The 25,553-nt window shown below is 40.0% G+C and overlaps 1 protein-coding gene across 1 annotated transcript in view; it reads left to right on the forward strand.

Moving 5' to 3' along the window:
• Positions 1-25,553, forward strand: part of zc3h3 (zinc finger CCCH-type containing 3) — a 74,095-nt gene that overhangs the window by 3,333 nt on the left and 45,209 nt on the right. The window lies entirely within an intron of this gene.

The following is a 25,553-nucleotide window of genomic DNA, read 5'->3' on the forward strand; positions in this document are numbered from 1 at the left end:
ATGGCTAACAATTTAACATTTTTAAATGTGTCTTTTTTTTTTATGCTTAGCATAATTAGGGATCTTCAGTTGCTCCCCAAAGGTTTAAAATGTTTGATGTCAGAGTGTAAAGATGTGTATATATATATTTTTTTGTTTTTTCCTTGACGATTTATGAGTTGATGTTCTGCTGTTCTCTATCTGGTATTAAGTGGCTTTTACACGTATTTGTTCAAATAATTCTGATAGCAGTAGGTCTGTTCAGGATGTAGCTGCGGAAACCCCCCCCCCCAAAAAAAAAAAAACAGGAAATGCTTTGAATCCATTAATAAATTCCAACTCTCTGCTTTTACTGGTGGTTCGGTCCTGCCAACCACAATTCTGTGTCTGGTTTGGTTTCTTCCAGCTGACACAATTATGCTACAGTGTTTTGTAAAAGGTTTCTTAATTTTTCAGCTAAATAGAAGGTTTTAAGTGGTCATTTGACTGACTTCTATTTTAATACTAGTGACTTGAACATGCTTAGAGGTTCAACAATAATTTCCTTCAAAAGGTTTGATTAGTGATTATGGTTCATGTTTTTTGCTATAGCTGTATGTTTCTCTAGTGCTCTTCTCCATACCAGCTCCACCCTTAGTTCCACCTACTGTGTAATGTTTCTATTTATAATCCTTCATTATCCATCTATATATTAGAATATTTCACCACTTTCTACCTTTCCAATGAATATATCAGTAATGAAATTGACACCAACTATTTGGCAACATTGGAAGAAAATATCGCCATACATGATGACTGGTTTATAAGGCTGAAGTCGGATTCCCATTTGCAGTTTCCAAGTTAGGTATAAGGTATAAAAAATATATAGGGATTTTTCACTTTTTTGTCAAAGGACTGCTTTTGATCCTTTCTCTTTCAAAATCTAAAGTGCTTAATTGTAAAAGTTTAACTAACTGCACCGGGATTATTTATAACACAGTTTGAGATTTATTAAACCTGTATTCTATTTAATGAAAACAGATAAAAAAGGATCACCACTTGGGCTGAACAACCTTAAGAAAACATGAAAATGTAGTATTATTGCTCAATATTAGGATGACGATACTGATTGCACTTAAAGCTGTGGTAGGGAGCTCTGAGAAAACCGTGGACTAAGCCTGAAAGTTTGAACAAGCACACCTTACGTGTCCCTCCCCCTTGCTCTCTGCTGTGCTACAGCCCTCCCTCTGCAGCACAGCCTGCCGCACACAACACATTCACTGGTAGGGTTGTGGCAGCAACGATTTTCTTTACATTGACTATGACCTACCCATACCATTAGCACAGCTGCAGCAACCGGGAGTGCATTAAGTCAAAGACTTAAGTCAAAAACTATTTCTATCATGGGAGAAGAAGTGGAGGTGGTGGAGAAGTATAAATACCTCGGTGTTCACCTGGACAACAGACTAGAGTTGAGATGCAACTGTGAAGCCATCTACAAGAAGGGACAGAGCAGACTGTACTTCTTGAGGAAGCTTAGGTCTTTTGGTGTTTGCAGCAAGATGCTGCATATCTTCTATAAGTCTGTTGTGGAAAGTGTGATCTCTTCTGCCATCATCTGCTGGGGAAGCAGCATCAGCGCCAGGGACTTAAAAAAACTCAACAAGCTGATAAAAAAGGCTGGCTCTGTTCTGGGGACTCCTCTGGAACCTCTGGAGATCATTGTGGAAAGAAGGATTCTTCATAAAATGAAGAACATTATGGAGAACCCTGAGCATCCTCTTCATGAGACTGTCTTACAACAACAGAGTGTCTTCAGTTAGACGCTTCTTCAGATCTGCTGTAAGACGGAGCGCTACAGGAGATTCTTCCTCCCCACAGCCATCAGCATCTACAACGGCTCTTTGAGGAAACCTTCATAATATGAGCTATAACAACATTTAATTTCCCTTTGGGATTAATAAAGTATTTTTTTAATTGAATTGAATTGTCAGTCATCAGTCAGTCATTTTCTACCGCTTATTCCATAGTGGGTCACGGGGGAGCTGGTGCCTATCTCCAGCAGTCTATGGGCGAGAGGCAGGGTACACCCTGGACAGGTCGCCAGTCCATCGCAGGGCAACACACAAACAACCATGCACACACTCATTCATACACCTAAGGACAATTTAGAGTGACCAATTAACCTAACAGGCATGTCTTTGGACTGTGGGAGGAAGCCGGAGTACCTGGTGAGAACCCACGCATGCACGGGGAGAACATGCAAACTCCATGCAGAAAGACCCCTGGTTGGGAAACGAACCCAGGACCTTCTTGCTGCAAGGCAACAGTGCTACCAACTGCGCCACCGTGCAGCCCGCCAAATATTGCATCCAAGCAGTCCTTTCGCAGTATTGGCCAGAGTGAAATTGCACTTCGACTCCGGATATTTTGCAGCTCTAATTTAGATGTAAAATCCACTGTAGAGTTTTTAAGACTTTATTTGGAAAAGCAATGTCAATATCTGGCCTCGATCTCATAAGATGAATGTATTGTTACACCTGGTTTGGAATGAACTGGACAGTTTTGTGGGTGGGTCATCGCTTTACAAACCTCCTACCCTCTATTTCTCCCTCATTTTATCGTAGGTGCAGTCTAGACTCCTCTTTGGTGTCTTGGTCTCCTCTGATAGAGGAGACTTGGGTATATGAGATACCACTGAATTTGACAAAATAGGAATCATCTCAGCTTTAGTTTGTTCTAGCCTGCTGCTTTTTTTGTTCCATCTGTTAAATGAGCCTTAAATGTGTTTAAAAATGTATTTTACTTTGTGCAGTTCACATTGTGATCCAGGGGTCAACAAAGAAAACACTTTATTGTCTTTTAATATAAACTCTTTCAGTGGCTTTTTGTGTGATCCTTCAGATTGTTTTAAAAAAGCAGGACATGTTTAGGAAGACAAGAAACTGTTAATCAGATAAATGGGGTGAATCTGCAGCATAGTGACTGGTAAGAAGGGGTGGCAACATTAAAGCTGAATTGCCATTATTTGTCATTTTTGGAAATGCATTTCAGTAGAATTTTACCAACAACCGCTTAATGTCTGATCCAAAGACAGGCTAAGCTGATAATCAGCCACAAACTAGTGCTGATGGGTGACCTGCAGTGTAAACAAGTATTTTCCAAAGATTTCGTTTTAGTTTGTTTCTCTAAATGCCAGTTTCTTAAGTTTTTGTTTTTACATTTTTTGCGTTTTATTTGTTTCAGTGTGATCTTATATCAGGACAAATATATCATGTATTGAAAATCAGTCTCTGCCTTTTCCAGTAGAGGGCAGCAAATCGCATCCATGTGCTGCTTGTTAAGGCTTTGTAGGGCCTGCTGCCACAGAAGGGGCTTACAGACAGAGTTAGTAGAGGGTGGGGAGTGGGGGGTGTTAATTGATTGCCCAATTCAGCCGTGATGGCGAACAAGTGCCGATAGCGGGTAATTTGCAGAGGTGGAGGCGAGCAGCGCCGCTGCTATCAAGCCCTGGCACCACTCTCCCTTCAGCAGATAAAAAGGAGCTAATGCATAATTATCCTTTTGCAAATTGGATTGTTTTAACGAACTGTAGAATATAGGCCTAACCTGATGGAAAGCAATCATTGTTTTTACAGCCCCCCCACTCCCTCTGTCCCTCCCTCCTCTGGCCCTTCCAACCCGCCGGTCGTTCTGTGCACCCTACACGCCTCATGCCCATCTTGGTGTAATCTCCCATTCTCAATGAAGTCAGAAGACATTAGAAAAGCCATCACTATTAACATTAGGCTTTATTCCTCCTCATGGCTCTCTGTTGATCAGCCTAATTATTTAACTCAGCCTGGATTCTTTCAGAATCCTTCTGTTTTCCTCTTTTCCCACCCTCCATCTTTTCTCTCTGATTTTTATGCCATACAAACAACCTAAATGGCATGCGGTGGGAAAATGTGCATCTCTAATTAAAGATGGATGTTAAGACTCAGACCCAGCAAAGGTGGAGCAGGGGTGAGTAAAGAGGAAGATGGAGCGAGGGAAGCTGTGCGCAGCCGTCTGCACCTCTGATAAGAGCCGCTAATAAAGAGCAAATTGAATTACTAATGATGGGAAGCAGAGTCCCTATAGATGAGCCGGTTAAAAACAACCTTATGACCACTCACACATGCATGATAATACACTCACAAACAATGTTTCTTAATTTCCTCCTCAATGACTAGTTTGAGCCGTCCTGGCCACGTTAAAGGGGGTGGTGTTCTGAGGTGCTTAGTTATCTCTGGTTTAATTTAAAGAGGGCATAAACCCAGGAAAGCAGTTGGGACTGTAATGAATCGAGATGTGTGTGTGTGTATCTGTGGTTGCAAGTACCCAGAGGCAGTCATGAAGCCCAGATAATCAAATAAAGCAGATAAATGTCAGGAACGGACAGAAGACGGTGAAGAAGAATGCTGAGCCGTGCGGCTTCAGGCCCCATGCGAAAGCTTTCTGGAGCGTTTTAGGTCTCTATCTGAACTCTGGGTGTTTTCCTTCTCCTTCCATCACACAGCATGTCTCTTTGTTCACTGTTCCTGTCTTAACTGTGCTGATAATAATCCTTAAGCATAGTTCTAAATATTACTTTTCGCATCGTTTCCTTTTTTACGACATAAAACCTAATCCAATTTATAATTTTGGACTGTTATTAGTTGTGCAACCCACAAATCTGGCCTTTATGGAAGAGTGGCAATAAGATAGCCAGAACACTATGTGTGGATAACTAACACTGCACATAATCACGATCACCGTCTCTACTGTGAAACAGGGCGGTGGCTGCATCATGCTGTTAGATGCTTTTCTTTACCATCAGCTAGCTAGCAACTATCAGTTTGAAAATGCCCTCAGACATTGCCTTCCCCAGAAACACTCTCTAGCTCATTTCTTGGGATTTCAAGGCATTTCCTGCCCAAAAGGATTCATAGTCCCTCCAACAAGTTCTGGGTCTGCCCTGGGCTCTCCTCCCAGTGAGATATACCTCTAAAACCTACAAAGACATCCTATTCTTTACTTCAAGTTTCTAACGGAAGACAGAGCTTCTCACGCTACCTGTCAGCATGAGTCTGGCCATGGCACAGAAGAAGCTCAGTTCACTTGCTTGTATGATCTTGTTTGCTGTCTTGATCCATATCAAGGTGTGAGGTTTTGCTGTCACCCTTAGCGGTTGTAGGTGTGGGAACATAGTTGTAATGGTAAATTGAGTCCTTTTGGCCCACGTCTTTTGTCCCCACAACAAGCAGGTGCAGGGCCAAAATCAGCTCATCTCCTGCTCCATCCTACCATTGCTCATGAACCAGACAGGAAGAGGAATGAAACCCTGACCTCGAGCCAAAGGCTGATTCTCTACCTGCAGTTACCGTCATACCCGTTGCTGGGAGAGGGCTCTTTTATCACAAAACTGCAACAAGCATCAGAGAGTAAATTCCTTAACAAGTTCAGTGGTGTTTGATTGGCTTTTTAAATGATTTGTCAAGTTTCCAGAACCTTTTGGACTACAGAACATGTTGCTGCTCATAGAAAATAATAATCTTTTGTCTAATCACACATGTATGTTTTCATCTCTGTTTGGGCAGTACTTTTGGATGTTTTCTGAACTCCTTACCCTTTCTCCCTCTTAAATGTTTGTACACCTCACCCGCCCAAGCTTTGCTGTATTCTCTGGTCGTTGTCAGGTTTTTTTTAGTTTTTTTTTTACTTGTATTCTGTAGTTCGGCTGACTCTGATGCATTCAGCTTTAGCTTATGGACAAGCTGCCTGCTTCAACATGACACCATGGAGCCAATTGCCACCACAAAAGAATCTTCACTCCTCACCACCCGCCTCTCCCTCCTATACGGATCCTCTTGCCGTGCCTGCAGTGATCCCATTTATTTTCCTCATAAATCAGGAGGGCTGCTTTCGCAAGGAGGCCCACATCACTGACATTTTCCACTCTCATCTCTGCTATATTCATGCATGCTGCTGTATGCAGATACATGCCGACATGTTGGGATGCTGTCAGCGCACACTTTGCATCATCTTACTCCATGCTGAACTTCATGTTTTGTGCTAAAGGGATCAAGTTCAGCACAAAGAGTTACACACTCAGCTTCTGACCAATTAGTAGGACTTTAGTTTTTTTAAGGGTTTTTTTCTATTGTAAACTGATATATTCAGGATGTCCTGCATAGAGTTGAGATTTCAGGATGTTTACAGCAGCTACTTCAAGGTTTCTCTTTTATTGTGACATGAAGCTGAAGACTTAACAATATTTTCACTGTTCTTCATGACATTTTCTGATTGGATAGTAAACTGTCTGGAAAAAATAGGAGTTGACACTTTATCCAATTGCATTGAAATTTAAAGGGGCTTTCTTTGACACAAAATCGATGTGTACCACATTATTTCCCCTGTTGGATACTGCAGATCTGAATGTAAAGACACATGTTTATACTCATTTTTAAACTCTTTTGTTATTAAATCTCACATTGATTTTTTTTTCTTTTTATTCCAGTTTGCACATGATGTTTGATTCTGCCTCTGCACGTTTGTCATTGTAGAAAGTGATTTATGTCCACAAGGAATTTGGGTTTTTATTTATTTCAATTTATTTATGGTTTTGGATTTCTTTCTTTTTGGAATTCTTTTGCTATAATGACCATGCAGGTATTTGTAAAAGCCAGTGACTTCTGGTGTTAATCATTTATCGTGTTAAAACAAGAGACGCACCAATCAATCCACCACAGACTGAAATCGTCCGATGCTTGCCCTTATCCGATCTGATCGGTGATCAGCAGGTTAAATACTGAAAACATTATTCTGTAAAGGCATCAAAACTAAGAACTTCAAAAAAAACAGTATGTATTTTGATCCATAATCAGATAGGACATAATGCTTTGATGCATAATTGGGAATAATCTTGCATTTTCTTCATTTTCTGTTAAACTGGAATCCAAAGAACCTGCAACAGATTTTTTTTTTCTCTTTCATGTTTTGTTGTCTTTAGGAAACAAACAATTTGCAGAATTTAAATCCTACAGGTCAGACCTAAAAGAAAACTATAAAGTGTATTGATCCAAAAAAGCCTTATTTGTGCACTGCTACTTTAAACACATTATGAACCTCAGTGTGTCTCCCACTTCTCCTGTTGCCACTTCCATTGTTAAGTTTCACAAACCTTTACAAAAAAGTGAAACAAGGAGGGCTTACCAGAGTTTGTGCAGCAGAAGCTATTAAATGCCTTCACTGACTGATTATTAAACAATCTGACTGCCAGAGACATGTGCATCTCCCTCCTGTTTCCTTTTTTGACTTCATCTTGGCTGAGCAGCCATTTGTTTATTTTTGCTTGTTTATTTGCATCACTCTCTGGTTCACACTTGATCCAGTTTCTCCCACTTTTGCTTCACACTGCGACCGCTTGTCCCGTAGTCTGGTTTCACTGACTCACTGTCCCACATTTACACTCCTGTGAATGTCCGTGCATGTTCCCGCATACATACTGAGCCAGCTATAGAGGACTTTAATGCTGTTTGTTTGAACCTGTTGCACACAACAGCAGTTGCATGCTTTAAGCATCACCATATTGTATCAGAACATTTACAAGTCAAATGATTTTGATAGTTTGTTTGAATGGTGGTCCCGTCAGCTGTTTTTTTGACACACAGTTCTCTAAATGCCATTCCTGGTTGTATTATCGGTTGGTCAACCACACTCACACACATTCTGCTCATTCCTGCTCACTTTCTCAGGCTCTCTGTGTCAAACAGGTGGACGTCTGTCTTCTCTTTCTGTCCGTGGCCTTCGCCCGCTTTCCTTTTCTTTATGTCTGTCACCATTTGTCTCTCTCGCACATGCTCCCAATGACATGTGCGCCCACACACACGCGACAAACCACATATCCACTTTTGTAGCAATGCTGTAATGATTTAGGGAGGAACTGCAGTTGTCTCTGCAGATAGAGGATGTGCATACCTTTTTTGGTCACTTTACATTTTTAACTTTCACTTATTTCTGTGTACGCGTATCGGAGTACGAACCTCTGCGTGCATTAATCCTGGAGGATCTTACTTTGCATGAATGATTCTGTTTCTGATGTAAGATGATGTGTTGTGCAGGATGGGCTTAGTATAGCTCTCTGCACTGGTGCACTGTAACATTTGGCATTTTGATTAACCTCCCCAGATTCAAGAAGCTATGCATGCCTGTTATCCGAACACTGTACCTTCTCAACTGTGTTGGAGGCCCCTCCTCCCTCTCTGGGCAGCTATCAAACTGTCAGCTGGCCATAATTATTTGAGCTGGCCTTCCAGAGTGCACCAAGACTGCAAGGAACACTTGTTGCACTGTGTTGAACTTTAGTTAATTTCTCAAAAAAAGTCTTGTCTTGTCTAATCCGTGTTTTTTGATTGAACTCTCAGATCATCCTGTATGTCTTCATGAGGGGAAAGATCATGTTATATGTTGAGCGGGTTGACCGGCATGTGTTAAAATGTGTAATCAATACTATTGAGTCCAGAAACTTGACCCTGAGATGATCATGACTCATTCCCAGTTAAGGAGGTAAATGTTTTATTGGTATCCAGAGGAGTGGCCCACAAGTGAGGCTGTCTGAATAAATCAGAAACCTAACAGGACGCAGGCAGAGGCCCCTAATTATTTGAGAACACATGACTGGCAACAAGTGTCACCTATTGGTAAATGACACAGCTGCCGCAAACTTCCCATGACTGAACTGGTGAATCCACAATTCCTCAAAATTTTCCTCACCGAGCATGTTCTGTGTGCAACCTGTGATTAATTTAATAAACTAAATCAGTAAAGTTTTACGTTTACGTTTTAGACTTTTACGTTTCTAATCTAAAGATCCCATCAATTGAAAAATCTAACTTTAGACACATTTACACACTTTACAGGTACATTTTGTATATAAGTTAATTGTTAAGCTTGCCTTTTTTTCCACTTCCATCTCATAGGAATACGCTGGTAAGAACTTTACCACAAGATGGCCGTAATGTTTTCCAGCCACCATAGTCCCTTTTTGGCAAACAATGTGCATTACTGCCACCATGTGGTTGTGCTGTTAGCGGCACATACAGTACATATGTACAGTATATAGGTTAATTCTCACCAAATTGACAAGCGGATAAAAATTTGATTCAATGAATGAAAATATACATTTTTGTTTATTTCAACTAATGGTTTCATTATTTCGCCTAATTTCAATGTTCAACAGTGCACAAGAAAGTAAATGTGTAATAAATCTTCATTAAGATACAGTAGCTCCCCTCACAAAATACTTCAAAGTGGGATTAAGCCACACTTTTCTGTCTTCCATTTTTTTTTTTTTGGAGAAAACCGCTGATGTGACCAGGGTAGAAGTGAACCTAGCTCTATTACGCCCCTGACTCGGCAAGCGCCGCAGTCACAGGCCCGCATTAGCTGACTTCTGTTCGAGCAAGCCAAATCCGCAGTCAAAGGAGTGATGTGGCTTGTGCCATCTGCAGAATTCAGAAGCGTAAAGACTAAGAAGTAATATGTAGTTTCAGTTAAAGCATTCGTTCGCCCAACAACAGTATCGCTGCACTGAATTTGTCTGCCACTATTTTTTGAAAACATATCGGTAGAAACCCGATCCAGATGTCACTGCATGCCTGCTAGATTTGAAGTAATAAAGGACAGATTTTGGGAGCATGCTGTAAATGCCACTGCTGCCTTTGGAAACCTAGTGCAGTTTGCTCACATTAGCATCCTTCAGTAAATATGATCAAATAAAATAATAATGAAGTCTCTAAACATAAAACCACCCCAGAGAACGAGTTTTTCTGCTAAACACCTACAAAAAGCTCATTTCATCTCACATTGTAAACAAAGTGACTACAATTGACACAACATGCCAATGAGTATGTGCATGTGTGTATAGGTCATCCAGGTGATTGGCTGCTCAGTCATCTTAATCTTATTGTTTTAGCTTGTAAATGCACTGCTGCAGCCCCTCGTGTTCAGACAACAGTATTCCCATTCTCCCCTAGAAACGTCTGTTTCTGCAAGTCTTGAAATATTCTAGCTCTAATGCTCATTTTTGCTATCAAAAGTGCAGGAAGCCATTATGCTGCGCTATTTTTTAGCCGGGGACACTTCCCCTCATAATGCTGCCCACCCCCGTCGGTGACCTTAGGAGGGTGTTCAGCTATTTCCGCATCTGTGTCATATTTATTTATTTATTTTTTTTTATAGAAGGGACTAACTGTTTAATGACAAAGTAACACTACAAAAATACATTGAAAACAGGTGCACAGTGGTACATCTTGATAACTTTAACTGATCCTGGTCGTCTTTCTGTTTTAAAACAGCTACAGTTCACTTTATGGAGCTCATGAAAAAGTTGGAACTGAAAATTATGTTTCTAGAAATTAGATTTTTAGTTACTTATTATTTTAATGTCAAATTTTGAATGAACCTATTAAGTGTAAAGTAATCAAGTGAATGCACAATGGCTGGCCATTAGAAAGGAGAATTTTTAATATATCTTGTGACAAGGCTTCCCTTTTGTTGATTGAGGCTTGTTTAAGCAAAAGATTATACTGAAAATGTTATTACATAAGTATACTTCTATACATTATGCCTCAAGATGTTTTTTCTCACACTGTTAATTTTTTAATTCTAATAGTCAATGCAAATGTGCTGAAGTGCAGACATACATTAAATGGTAAATAGTCAAATTCCTTGTTTGTATGTATGTACGAACTTGGCAATAAAGCTGATTCTGATTCTGAAATAGTGCTTTTCTGGTCATACTGCCCACTTAAAGCACTTTAGACTAGAGCCACATTCACCCAGTCGCACTCACTAATGCACACACCTTCATACACCAATACACAGATCAGTAGGTAACGGGGTTAAATGCGTTGCCCAGGGGCACATCGACATGTGACAAGGGGAAGCTGGAATCAAACCTACAACCTTCCGATTGTAAGATGACACCCAGCATCAGCAACAGGGTTTTATTTTAAAACCCATGGTAGAAATCTTGGGTTCAAGTTCCATAGAAACGTGGGAATGATTTGGCACAAAATATGAAAGAATTTACATAACTTGAAAAAAAATGTATGCAACTGTAATTTATGTTGTATTATGAATTGATTTACTATTTAGGACTCCTGTGTAAACAGTACTCTGTGTTACATGAAGGTGTGTTCCTGTCTTGGCATCACAGTGAGAACCATTTTCCCGATTTCACCATCAAATTGAGGACCGTTTGTACCAAAGTGAGGACATTTTGCTGGTTCTCACGACCTATTTTGCTAACGGTTAGGTTTAGGACTAAGGTATGAATTGACTTTAGGTTAAGGTTAGGGTTAGGCATGCACTGGTAATGGTTAGGTTTAGGGTTATTGTCAGGGTTAGGGCATAGAAAGGGTTGAAAATGACTGAAAATCAATGGAAGTCAATGGGAGTCAACACATGGTCCTCACTACATATAGTAAAACAAGAGTGTGTGTGTGTGTGTGTGTGTGTGTTCCTGTCTTGGCATCACAGTGAGAACCATTTTCCCGAGTTCACCATCGAATTGAGGACCGTTTGTACCAAAGTGAGGACATTTTGCTGGTCCTCACGACCTATTTTGCTAACGGTTAGGTTTAGGACTAAGGTATGAATTGACTTTAGGTTAAGGTTAGGGTTAGGCATGCACTGGTAATGGTTAGGTTTAGGGTTATTGTCAGGGTTAGGGCATAGAAAGGGTTGAAAATGACTGAAAATCAATGGAAGTCAATGGGAGTCAACACATGGTCCTCACTACATATAGCAAAACAAGTGTGTGTGTGTGTGTGTTCTGGTAATGGGGAGGGGAAAGTCAGAAGGCCCTTAGTTGCAGCTTCATAAATCTCCACCTTTTGTCAGCTGTAGAGCCTGCCAGCATTGGTGCCCAGCCCCACAACCCTGTGACAGTAACCCAATCTCAGCAAGCTCTCCTCCATATGTCTGCACACACTGATGTGTTTCCATAATAATCATGTTTGGGGGTGGGGGTTTACGTGGGAAGAGCATTTTATTCTTGTCTCTCACTGCAACAAGTGCATTTAAGTTCTCGGATTCTGTTTTGCACACATATAACCTGATTCACGATCAGTAAGTTCAAACACTTTCGCTGAAACGTATGAGGAGAAGGGAGCTCATTAAAACCCATTCACAGTTGAATCAAGATATAGTATTACTAAAAAGTGCGGTGCTGAATAAATGGAGAGAAAAAAAATAAGTGTCTCAGGGTTAAACTTATTTGCACATAAAAAAAAAAATGTAATGACTGCAATGACAAACTAAAGGTCCCAGAAGTTACAAATTGGTGTTAAAAACACACCAAATTCCTGTAACAAACTGGAATGCAGCTGTCAGAGTAAATGCATTCAATCGTGCATGCACTGAACTGTGGAAATTGTTTTATGCACCTCATTCAGTCTCAGTTATCACGATAATCGTGCTGACTGGATCATCCCAAGTATATGAAGCTGTACGACTGAGCTTCCTACCTGGTCACAATACACACCAGGGGTTAAAATTGCTCTTTAAATTAACGAGTGAAGTTTTTAACAGGGTACACAAAGTGTATTATGTTACAAAACTAATGCCAACAACGTGTGTGCTGCATGTGTTAGAGCCAACCCTGGTGTTGGTACTGTGCAACCAAACTATGATCAGCACTGCATGGTTATAAACAACAACGCGTCAACCTTCAGGCAAATTAACAGGTGTCTTCCAGTTACCTTGAAAATATTCCAGAAACTGTGCCTTGAAACCGTAGTGGGTCTTAACTGTAGCTTGTAGCTGATTACTTGTTAACAACTTTGCAGGGACAAAAAAGGGCAAGGAGTCTGTGTAACGTTGCATCAACTGGGTTTCGGTTCACCTTCTGAGGCCCTGAATACAACAGAACTGATCCAGCTTCAGCTTTTGTGAAGCGAAGGGAGTTTTATTTGGATAACCTTCTTGCTTAAAAGCAAAATACACCAATTGAGCATGTTTGTCTATTGTACAGCTCTTTCATTTTTACAGTCAGCAACGTTTGAAATAGATTTAGCTCTTTTATAAACTCTAGTTTTCATTTTGTTTGTTTACTCAAATTCCACCTCCCTACCCTACGAACAGAATGAAGAGGCACAATGAAGGTTCTGCAGGCTGCGTGTAACTGGCCAGTGAATAGTCACATGTATACTGTGTGCAGACCTTTCCATTATTTTTTATCATATCATTTCTGATAAGATCATGCAGTCACAATCTAACAGCTCTACAGTGCCATGAGTGTTCTTCTAACTGATTGTCTAACAAGATCGTCTGTAGTCTCCCCCCATTAAAGCATAAAAAAGGTAAGGGCCCATCTTATCCTTACTATTTCATTACTTCTTTGTGGCCCTGTTTCAGTTTCATGTCCTCCAATAACTCATCTGCTCCGCCTGGCTCTTCACTCAAGTCACAGAGCCAAATTGTAGGTCATGCTCCCAGCCTGTGAAGAAACCGGACGCTTCGTCTTTTTCAGCCTTTCCAACTTTCCATTTCTGTCATGCTGGCCTGGACATCTGAACCCCCCTTTACTCTCCTACCAGTGCTATTCTGGTCTTGGTGAGTTATTCACTGAGACCCACCGACTGCTCCCTATCAGTGCTCTGTTCCCATCCCTGTTACACTCACGGTTACCACTTGTTGGGCTTTTGCTTCTTTTGAAGCCCCTTTGTTATTTATCTAGACTCTCCAACCTTTAATGTCATTTAAACCTCTTAAACTTGATTTTCCAACCTTCCCTTACATGCATGCCCGTTTTGCCCCCCCCCCCCCCCCCTTTATTTTCAGTAATATCATAGATACTGTCTTAAAGAATCTTCCAGAATAATATGAAGTAAATAGATTATGCAATATTTTGTTTTGAATCTGGTCATTTTGTACACCTTGATTAAATCAAACACAAAACACTTTGAGAGATGACTGCTCTTACCACAAATTCCTCTCGTCTTAGTTGACTTCCGAATTCTGAGTCTCAGACAATAGCAAACATGGCGTCAGTGGGGGAAATCGTAATAATATAAATTTTTGGGAGACATCAACATTTTCATGTTGTTGACGCCAAATTCTGACCCTATGATCCGAATGTCGCAGCATAAATTGAGACTCATCAGACCAGGCAACGTTTTTCCAATCTTCTATTGTCCAATTTTGGTGAGCCTGTGCTAATTGCAGCCTCAGTTTCCTGTTCTTAGCTGACAGGAGTGGCACCCGGTGTGGTCTTCTGCTGCTGTAGCCCATCCGCCTCAAGGTTCTTGGTGTTGTGTGCTCAGAGATGCTCTTCTGCATGCCTTGGTTGTAACAAGTGGTTATTTGAGTTACTGTTGCCTTTCTATCAGCTCGAACCAGTCTGGCCATTCTCCTCTGACCTCTGGCATCAACAAGTCATTTGCGCCCACAGAACTGCTGCTCACTGGATATTTTCCCTTTTTCAGACCATTCTCTGTAAACCCTAGAGATGGTAGTGCGTGAAAATCCAAGTAGATCAGCAGTTTCTCAAATATTCAGACCAGCCTGTCTGGCACCAACAACCATGCCACGTTCAAAGTCTCTTAAATCACCTTTCTTCCCCATTCTGATGCTCGGCTTGAAGCTGATCGTCTTGACCATGTCTACATGCCTAAATGCATTGAGTTGCTGCCATGGGATTGACTGATTAGAAATTTGCATTAACGAGCAGTTGGACAGGTGTACCTAATAAAGTGGCCGGTGAATGTATAACTCTGAAATGGAAGATAACTTCATAGTATTTTCCTGACTTCCAGCCTTCGGACACATAGTCTGTGGTTTGCGATTGTCTTCAGCACCCCTTTGTACTGATACCTGAATAAAATCCAGTGCATCCGACTTCCTTTGGACACCACCATATTAGTAAATACAGTTCACCTGTGTTCCATCTAATCTCACAACTCACAAAGATCAAGGGACAAGGAAGACAGGTCAGATATGAAGGTTATAAAATAATATCCCCAGCTTTGAAGTTCTCACAAAGCACTCTTCAATACGTGATTCAAAAATGGAGTATGGCACAAATTTAGGAAATGACCGTCCGCCTAAACTGACAACCCAGGCAGGAAAAGCATTAAACAGCAGGCAATATTTACATTTAGTCATATTCCCAAATATATTGAACTTTATTGATGCTCTCCTGGCACTAACAGTGGGAACATATATAAAATGGTTACATTTCCAACCATACTGTCAGCTTTTGGGGTTTATGGACATCTTCTATTGGAATTTATCACAATAAATCCTAATTCCTATATTTCTTGAACATATGGATAACTAGGAATATGATAATTGTCCATCCCTAGCACCATGTACCATTTTCCCAATTGACAATTGTCCAGTACTTTGTGGTAGTCTATTAAATAAAATTCTTTAAAAAAAAAAACACATTGAAGTTTCTTGTAAGTTGACCAAATGCAAACAAATAAAGGGTGTGAAAGCTTTGCAATGCGCTGAAAATGTTCTTGTTCTACCTTAGGTGCACTGTTTTCTGTTGATCTGACGTAAATCACTTTAAACTGCAGTCCAGTAACATTGGTGTAATTGCAGTTTAGATCTGATTGTTCTTGCCTTCAATCATGGCCCATTGGAGAAAAGTAGAGCTGAATTACTCTTTTCTCTTCCATTGATAAATTTTTTCTATAAGTCACAGTTTTGATTATGTCCCTCAGTTTAACCTCTAGTCTCCCCCGCCCCTCAGGGTCCGAGTTAGATGTTTTTTTTAATATATATTTAATAATGGATGATTGTTTGTGTTTGTCAGTCAGAATGCTTTAAGACAGCTGCTAATTCCTGCAAGGCGCTATTGATTTAACCATGCTAGGTGCAGATTGTTTTATAGCCAGAGAGGAACAGAGGATCCCCCCTCCAATCACTCCTCTCCCAAGCGCCTTCAGTACATGCTCCTTTTGTCGGGAGTCCTACCCTTTTTCTGGTTGAATATTTAATGTTCAGCCTATTTAATTAGTTAGATTCGCTCCCAACAGAAGCAGAGCAATTGAGCCTGCAGCTCTCTTTTTGTAACTGTTGAATGCACAGTGAAGTAGCTCATTCTCCTGCTGAATGTTGCTCCTGAGATTTACTTGTACTCTCTCTGACATGGCTGTCAGTGAGTTGGCATCCGCACTGGTGGTGTTTCAGGTAGTAGAGTGACCACTCTGGCAGCTGGATGCTGCAGTTTCCTACTGCTGGCCTGCCACCAGGGCTGGCATGGAGAGCTGAGACCGGGTCAACCTAGGGACTAGGGGCTGCGGCTGTCATCTTAATAACAGCTACCACAGGCCAGAACAGTAAAGATTTGCTGCTTAAAGTGCTAACCACAAAAAATGAGAAAAATAAGAACTGTCACAGTTGTGATATTTAGGCTGAGCCTTTCAGTGACCTTTGTCTTTTATCCTCTGCTGAGAAGTTGAGGATTTTGTATTACATTTTTTTAAACACCAAATTAGAACTGAAAAAAATGCTGTGCCTAGTTTTAGTTTTTAACACTACTATTGGTAAAGTATGCAACATGTATTACATCATCTTGTCTTGTAGTCTTCCCCGTTTTAAATAAAGGCTTGACTCATCTGTCCTCTTTAGATAGTTTTAGAGCTTGTGATGAAAATACACATTTGTTATGACTTCATAGGTAACTTAACTAACTCAACATACTGTTTAAGAAATAAGTGACCAGGATGATGGTCTCTACGTGTGTTGATCATGAGTGATGGCAGGATGGTTTACTGCATCAGTCTGTCGTGTTGAGAGAGAAGCTCTGCTGAAAGGAGAGACCTTTCATTTTAATGCTCCATCTTAATTCAAATTCTCACTGTTGATCATAAAACAGGGATAGTTACTAAAAGAGCCAGGTCCTGGGTGCAAGTGACTGAAATGAGCGTCCTCCATTAAAAGTAGTTTGTTGGAACTGTTTGGGTAAAGCCAATCCCTCGAAGGCTACCTTTGGATGTTTTTTATGGGCTTAGCACTGAAGGGAGTAAATGTTCCTTCTAGTCCTTCTGATTTTTGCTGATTATGATTTCTCTTAAAGAGATATAAGAAGATAAAGGAACTCAATGTATTTTTTTTCTCTATCCCTTCTGCTATTTGCAATCATTATTAATTTTATTTGGAGTAGTTTGATTTTATATTGGTTGACTATTTGCAGCCGTCATGCATATTCATTAAAACATTGATGGTGTGCTCATAAAATCTCACTGTTTGTGTTCTTATAAAAAATCAGTAATATGAAATTTAAGTTTATACATTCAGAAGGCACAGAGACACCACTGCAGCATTTTTTATCTGACTCTTTATTTTGTTGATGATGACAAAGACGGGGTAGACTTAAACCAACTTTTCTGTTAGGGGTCTGTTAGTTATTTTTCCCATAATGTTACTCATAACTAATCTGTTTATGAGTCTTTGCTTGTATTTCTTATTAACCATCATAATTGTTTCATCGGCTGTACAGAAATAAAGATGAAAACCAAGTAGTCGGGTTTTCAATGAAAACCTGGTCGGTTGTTGATTCTTAGCTCTAGTTGAGCTATTGGCAGCCTGTAAACATCAACAGGAAACACTGATTGGTTACAGAAGATGAGCGGAGAGGATTTTGTTGCAACTTTCTAGTCCAAAGGAAACGTGGCAGGAAAGTCAGGAGGTCTGGTCTGTGCTGTTAGTTCTCATCTGTGAGTAGATCAGGATGTACAGCCAGGTCTAAGATTCGTGTGCATAGTCAACATACAGGTCCTTCTCAAAATATTAGCATATTGTGATAAAGTTCATTATTTTCTATAATGTAATGATGAAAATTTAACATTCATATATTTTAGATTCATTGCACACTAACTGAAATATTTCAGGTCTTTTATTGTCTTAATACCAATGATTTTGGCATACACCTCATGAAAACCCAAAATTCCTATCTCACAAAATTAGCATATCATTAAAAGGGTCTCTAAACGAGCTATGAACCTAATCATCTGAATCAACGAGTTAACTCTAAACACCTGCAAAAGATTCCTGAGGCCTTTAAAACTCCCAGCCTGGTTCATCACTCAAAACCCCAATCATGGGTAAGACTGCCGACCTGACTGCTGTCCAGAAGGCCACTATTGACACCCTCAAGCAAGAGGGTAAGACACAGAAAGAAATTTCTAGAACGAATAGGCTGTTCCCAGAGTGCTGTATCCAGGCACCTCAGTGGGAAGTCTGTGGGAAGGAAAAAGTGTGGCAGAAAACGCTGCACAACGAGAAGAGGTGACCGGACCCTGAGGAAGATTGTGGAGAAGGGCCGATTCCAGACCTTGGGGGTCCTGCGGAAGCAGTGGACTGAGTCTGGAGTAGAAACATCCAGAGCCACCGTGCACAGGCGTGTGCAGGAAATGGGCTACAGGTGCCGCATTCCCCAGATCAAGCCACTTTTGAACCAGAAACAGCGGCAGAAGCGCCTGACCTGGGCTACAGAGAAGCAGCAATGGACTGTTGCTCAGGGGTCCAAAGTACTTTTTTCGGATGAAAGCAAATTCTGCATGTCATTCGGAAATCAAGGTGCCAGAATCTGGAGGAAGACTGGGGAGAAGGAAATGCCAAAATGCCGGAAGTCCAGTGTCAAGTACCCACAGTCAGTGATGGTCTGGGGTGCCCTGTCAGCTGCTGGTGTTGGTCCACTGTGTTTTATCAAGGGCAGGGTCAATGCAGCTAGCTGTCAGGAGATTTTGGAGCACTTCATGCTTCCATCTGCTGAAAAGCTTTATGGAGATGAAGATTTCATTTTTCAGCATGACCTGGCACCTGCTCACAGTGCCAAATCCACTGGTAAATGGTTTACTGACCATGGTATCACTGTGCTCAATTGGCCTGCCAACTCTCCTGACCTGAACCCCATAGAGAATCTGTGGGATATTGTGAAGAGAACGTTGAGAGACTCAAGACCCAACACTCTGGATGAGCTAAAGGCCGCTATCGAAGTATCCTGGGCCTCCATAAGACCTCAGCAGTGCCACAGGCTGATTGCCTCCATGCCACGCCGCATTGAAGAAGTCATTTCTGCCAAAGGATTCCCGACCAAGTATTGAGTGCATAACTGTACATGATTATTTGAAGGTTGACGTTTTTTGTATTAAAAACACTTTTCTTTTATTGGTCGGATGAAATATGCTAATTTTGTGAGATAGGAATTTTGGGTTTTCATGAGCTGTATGCCACAATCATCCGTATTAAGACAATAAAAGACCTGAAATATTTCAGTTAGTGTGCAATGAATCTAAAATATATGAATGTTAAATTTTCATCATGACATTATGGAAAATAATGAACTTTATCACAATATGCTAATATTTTGAGAAGGACCTGTACAGCACCACTATCCACGTGCACCAGCAGAAACTGCTTTTCGGATATCTGCCAAATAGGCAGCAGAGGGGCCTCTGGCATTGCGCCTGCTGGATCCGCAACTTGATGGTGATGAACTTTTGTTTTTTGCCCAGAGCGGAACAATAGCTTGTCTTGTTGTGAAATTAAAACTGATCTTAATTTGGTGTGAGATATCTTTTTTTTTCTTGAATCAGTGGTTCAAATGTAATCAATGTCCGGTTTGCTTTTTTACCTAATTACTTTTCAAAAACGTCTTGTCAGCACATAACGTTGTTTCTTGCTGTTTGGTCAGTGCTGTTGGAAGTAGGTGTAGTCTGTCTCTCAAGAGTCATTAAAAGTTTAATGTGATTTTATGCTAATTTCATGAGAAAATTGAGAAATATATTTTTACACAATATGTAAAACATCAAGTCGTACTAACATAATTTATTTTCTTTAATAAACACACGCTTGACATGCTTATATCTGGAACTGGCAAAGACAAATATTTAAGTGCTTACTTCAGCTTTGGACAACTCTAAACAGATACAATGGAAAAATGAACTGACTCTTAAATATGCGTCTCTAAAAGAGATAGCTGCACAAGTCTGATCAATAAAATGAATCTGAAGTTTAAAAAGAGAGTTTAGGTGACAGACCTTTGATATTAATTGCAGCAAGCTGATTGACAGGAATCATTGCCCCTTAAAAATCATAAAAATCTCCATAGCTAAAATGACGGAAAGGACTGTAAATCGGTTTTCAGAAGGGCAAGTGTGACTAAAGATGTTAATCCATCCATCCATCCACTGTCTCCTCTTAGTTGGGCATACCAAAAACACCTCCAGAAATACACCTTCGCTCTCCCCCAAATTATTGAGCTCCCCGCTATATCTCTAAAGTTGAGCTCATTATAGCTGCTTGTTTCAGGTACATCATTTCGTCGGTTATAATTAATATCTTATCACCTAAGGTAAGGGTCTGAACATGGTTGGATTGGTAAATTGAGAGCTTATCTTTTTGGTTCAGCCCTTTCTTCTCCACAACAGACTGGAGCAACATCAATACAACTGTTACAGAGGTCAAAATCTCCCTCATCCATTTCCCCCTCCTTTCCACCATCACTTGTGAACAAGTTCCCAGGATACTTTCCCACTTGAGACGTAGAGTGGCTGCTGATTCAAAGGAAGCAGTACACTATTTTCTGGTTGAAAACAATGGACTCAGATTTGGAGGAACTGACTTTCCTCCTTGCCTCTTCATACTATGCTGTGAACTGCTCCAGTGCACGTTGAAGGCCTAATCAGATCCTGTTTCCAAGCTCCCTTGCCGCAAGTCAGAAATTCTTCCAAAGGAGGCTTGAAATTGCTTGAAAATCTAAAATCAGTTAACTAACTTTTTATAAACTAAAGGCATTAGCCAATAATATAAAAATAGAATATGCTCCTGTAAATCAGGATTGTTGGATGTCCATAGCAATCATGAGGACCATGCCAGTTATTAATAGTTTTCAGTTTGGCCCGTCTCTGTTTAAAAATATTTTGGTACAAAAAGCACCCTTTTCTTTGCAGCACCCCCACATGTCTTATATCATAACAAACTAGAGACATTCGCCTTTCTCACAAGACATAATTTGTCTTTCTAGCACCTTCTCTGGTAATGTAATTTGCGTGCACATTACAGTCTGCTGGTTGCTGTCCGCCGGCTGCTAGATTGTGCGCAACTCTGTTAGCTTCCATTAAGTTTGGACATTTTAATGATATGCAGGGTAAATGTCATAACCAAAGGCTATACTATATGTAGAAGCACTTTTATTTGACCAGATTCCCTTTTATTTCCTTTTTATGAGGTGAAACACACATTTGGGAAAGTATGGCACCCTTTGCCTAACTGCCTTTTCCGTCGGGCACATTGCCCTCTAAAACGTTTGTGGAACATATATGCTTCAACTTATTCACTCCAAATTTGCTGCAGTTATAGTGAAGATGTGGATGAATGCAACCTGGGGGTTCACCTTGGAATTCCAAAGGATTTTCATAGTGTTTTGCAATATTCATTTAGAAAAAACTTTTGGCGAGGCTCAAAAATGTAAATTTTTTCTTTGTTTAATCACAGTTTAATCAGACATAGTAACAGTTACAATAGTGGTTCCACTGGAAAAATTTTATTTTATGTCTTACCTTTACACATGTACCAAATGTAGAATGTAGGCCTTAAAACTGTGGAGCTATACTTGATTTATTTAAGGTATGTAATTTCAGGTGGAAATTGCTCTAAAACCCCCCTGGGCTTCACAGGTTAAGTAATCCTAACCACTGAAGCTGAATCAACCTCATCACCCTATGGGTGAAAGTAAAAATCCAGTTAGATTTTATTAAACCAAACATGCATTCTTATTTTATAACTGAAGTAAAACTTGGTAAATGTTTTTGCATTTTTCCTTGTTTAACTGTGCAGCTGTGGTGGAGACAGCAGTGGCTGTATGAGAGAATGCAGTATTGATCTGAGGTAGTTCATTTTCTACTGTTCGTGGTGAGTAACTCTGGGGGAAATGGCTACTTTGTCCCCTGTCATTGTAGCTTCAGTGTTAAAAAGGAGTTTAAAAATGGAAGAGTTGGAAGAAGAATTTCACATCTTTCAGTGATCAGAGTATCATCAGTAAAGACCTACTCCATCACAGAGAAACCCACACTTTATGCTGGGCTGTAATGCACATGTTTGTGTGTTTTCACATGTGCTTGTGTTAAACGTTAATATTGTGTGGGTGCTCTCCTGAAGCAGGCAGTATTGATTATTGACCATTCATTGTCCTGTGCTCCTTTGTGAATTGCTCTCTTGGAAGTGGTTAATTTGTCTCCTGTCCACAGAGCTTCTGTGTCTGTGTGCACATGCACCTGCAGTGCGTGTGTCTGGTTAATTTGTGTCGTGTCTTTGAGGAGGGGGTCTTAGTTGTTAAATACTTCACTCTGTCTCTGCAGAGACACAAGCAGATATTATTGATCATCTTGTTCGATGGCAGTAATGCTGGACTCATTACCCAAACAATAGTCATTAATAATATAAACTCCAATTTAGAGAAAGAAAATTAAGCTTAATGTAAAACAAGGGAAGACAAGAAAATCAAATTGTTTGTTAAGCTGTGAGCCATCGGACAGAATATGGAGTAAACACATCAGGTCTTTACATCTGGTTCGCCTTGTTAACAAGTCTTCTTGGATATGTAACATCTGACATAAAACATTGTCCAGAGACAAACAGGAAACAAAAACACTACATTACTAAGCCAATTACGCTGGGTTGTTCATCATTTGCAGCAAATAAAACCAGATAGAGGTGTCTGCAGCATCTTGAGCTTCAGTGATGAGTGAGTTGAGTGGGACAAATTCCCAATATAGAACACGTAACACTAATGAAATGTGCACGTTTTCTATGCTTTAAAGCTACTGAGTTTAAAAGCGTGTACACACCTATGATGTGTTGTGCAACAATAGGTTTGGTTTGGATTTTAGAAACTATAAATAATTATAATTAATAATTATTACCAAAATTATTAATACAATTTTAATATATTTTTTTTTTGTCAGAACAATGACTTTCCAAAATGCTGTTATTCGCAGCAATAAATTGACTTTAGCATACTTCAATTAACAAATTCTTTAACTAGGCTAATAGCATTCAACTATACTACGGGGGAAAATGAAAGAATAACAAAAACTAATAAACCATAAAAAATACTTAAAAGAATAAACCATAACCAATAAATTGATGCAATGATCTCACAGTTCATTGTGAATATGTTCCTTAAGGAATCAAGGTTTGTCTTCAGGAATTTGGATTGAAATAAGAACAGCAATTCCTGTGTCCAACAACCAGTTCACAACGCAAATCACAGGAGTAAATAAAATATTATTTTAATAAAAAATTAAAAATCACCACTGTGGATGAATTTGGAATGTGGTGATAAACTACTGACATGGCAGCGAGGAATGTTTTTAGGCTCTTACAAAATGGCGAACAAATGAACAGACGCAATGAGGTCACATCTGGGTTAGCAGTTAAGCTACCCAAAGGAAAATAGCGGTCTTTATTTTGCAACCCCTTTAAGTCCCACATGTATATTTAAATACCAGAAATGCAAATATTAATTCGTGTACGATGAGCTGATCTAATGGTGGCTACCGCAATTGCAGAGCTATTAGCTTTGAGCGGCTTGCGTGGCACGATTTAGCACATTTTAAATTTATATAATGCAGTCCTGCTTTACACTTCTTGTTCTGGTTCTTTAGAGTTAAACTTAAATTAGGACATGTTCAGACATTGGCACTTAATGGCTGATGCAGTGGAAAGATTTTAGCATGACTACACACCTCGCCGTAAAGTAGATCTGATCGCATTTATCTCTACATTCAAATCACCACATCACATCACACAGTGAGCTGTCAACTGAGCAACAATCAGGAAATCAGGAGGTCTCTAGAAGCTTCTGCCAGAACCTAAATCATATTATCCCCTGAACTATGTCTGTACTTTGATGTTAACATGATTCAGATTTTATACAATTGGCATTTTTCAGGCATTATTTACAAAATTGCTGATATGCTTAATTATTTATTAGCTAGAGTTACATCATGTAAGAAAAGTTAAGCAGCTTCCTTACAGTTTAGCCCGAGGAAGGTTCATGACCCCAGAATAGAGTAGATTCTAATAGAATAATACTATTGTATTTATTTTAATTAATTTGTTTTTGTCCCTGCTTAACAAGTTCGTTATCTGTGATGAAGAATCTTGATGATGTCACACAAATGCTAAACTTTTATGGGTAGGCTCGTAAATCGTCCGTCTGCACCTGATATCTAAAGTTACATTATTCAGTGTTTGTCTACAAAATTGAGTGAATGGATTATTGCTTAAACATCAGGAAGAAAGGTCATTGTTTGAAGAGCAGTAAAGGTAAAAACTGATTATTGGCTGAATAAAAACTGTTGAAATCTTACCTGTTGGAACAGAAATTGTTAAAATCGTCTTTAACAAAGTATCCCAGTCCTGAAAAAAATCTATGAGGGAAATCATTTAGATATTGTGATGGATGTAGTAGATTCTTATATGGTCATCCTTTGTTATTACCTTGATTCATGTATAAAGTTGGATTATATGACCATGGGTAAGAAAAACATCTATAAATAAATGAAATCTTATGTAATTTCCTGTTTTGAATCATAAAGCTTTTAATTTTAACGTATCTGTGCTGCATCCAGTCATGCTATACTATTGCCTGCTGTGACTTTGAAGGACCTTACACTGTGTACAGGTCCTTCTCAAAATATTAGCATATTGTGATAAAGTTCATTATTTTCCATAATGTCATGATGAAAATTTAACATTCATATATTTTAGATTCATTGCACACTAACTGAAATATTTCAGGTCTTTTATTGTCTTAATACGGATGATTTTGGCATACAGCTCATGAAAACCCAAAATTCCTATTTCACAAAATTAGCATATCATTAAAAGGGTCTCTAAACGAGCTATGAACCTAATCATCTGAATCAACGAGTTAACTCTAAACACCTGCAAAAGATTCCTGAGGCCTTTAAAACTCCCAGCCTGGTTCATCACTCAAAACCCCAATCATGGGTAAGACTGCCGACCTGACTGCTGTCCAGAAGGCCACTATTGACACCCTCAAGCAAGAGGGTAAGACACAGAAAGAAATTTCTGAACGAATAGGCTGTTCCCAGAGTGCTGTATCAAGGCACCTCAGTGGAAAGTCTGTGGGAAGGAAAAAGTGTGGCAGAAAACGCTGCACAACGAGAAGAGGTGACCGGACCCTGAGGAAGATTGTGGAGAAGGGCCAATTCCAGACCTTGGGGGACCTCCGGAAGCAGTGGACTGAGTCTGGAGTAGAAACATCCAGAGCCACCGTGCACAGGCGTATGCAGGAAATGGGCTACAGGTGCCGCATTCCCCAGGTCAAGCCACTTTTGAACCAGAAACAGCGGCAGAAGCGCCTGACCTGGGCTACAGAGAAGCAGCACTGGACTGTTGCTCAGTGGTCCAAAGTACTTTTTTCGGATGAAAGCAAATTCTGCATGTCATTCGGAAATCAAGGTGCCAGAGTCTGGAGGAAGACTGGGGAGAAGGAAATGCCAAAATGCCAGAAGTCCAGTGTCAAGTACCCACAGTCAGTGATG

Source organism: Girardinichthys multiradiatus, chromosome 9 (assembly GCF_021462225.1).
Source record: "Girardinichthys multiradiatus isolate DD_20200921_A chromosome 9, DD_fGirMul_XY1, whole genome shotgun sequence".
NCBI classification, from domain to species: domain Eukaryota; kingdom Metazoa; phylum Chordata; class Actinopteri; order Cyprinodontiformes; family Goodeidae; genus Girardinichthys; species Girardinichthys multiradiatus.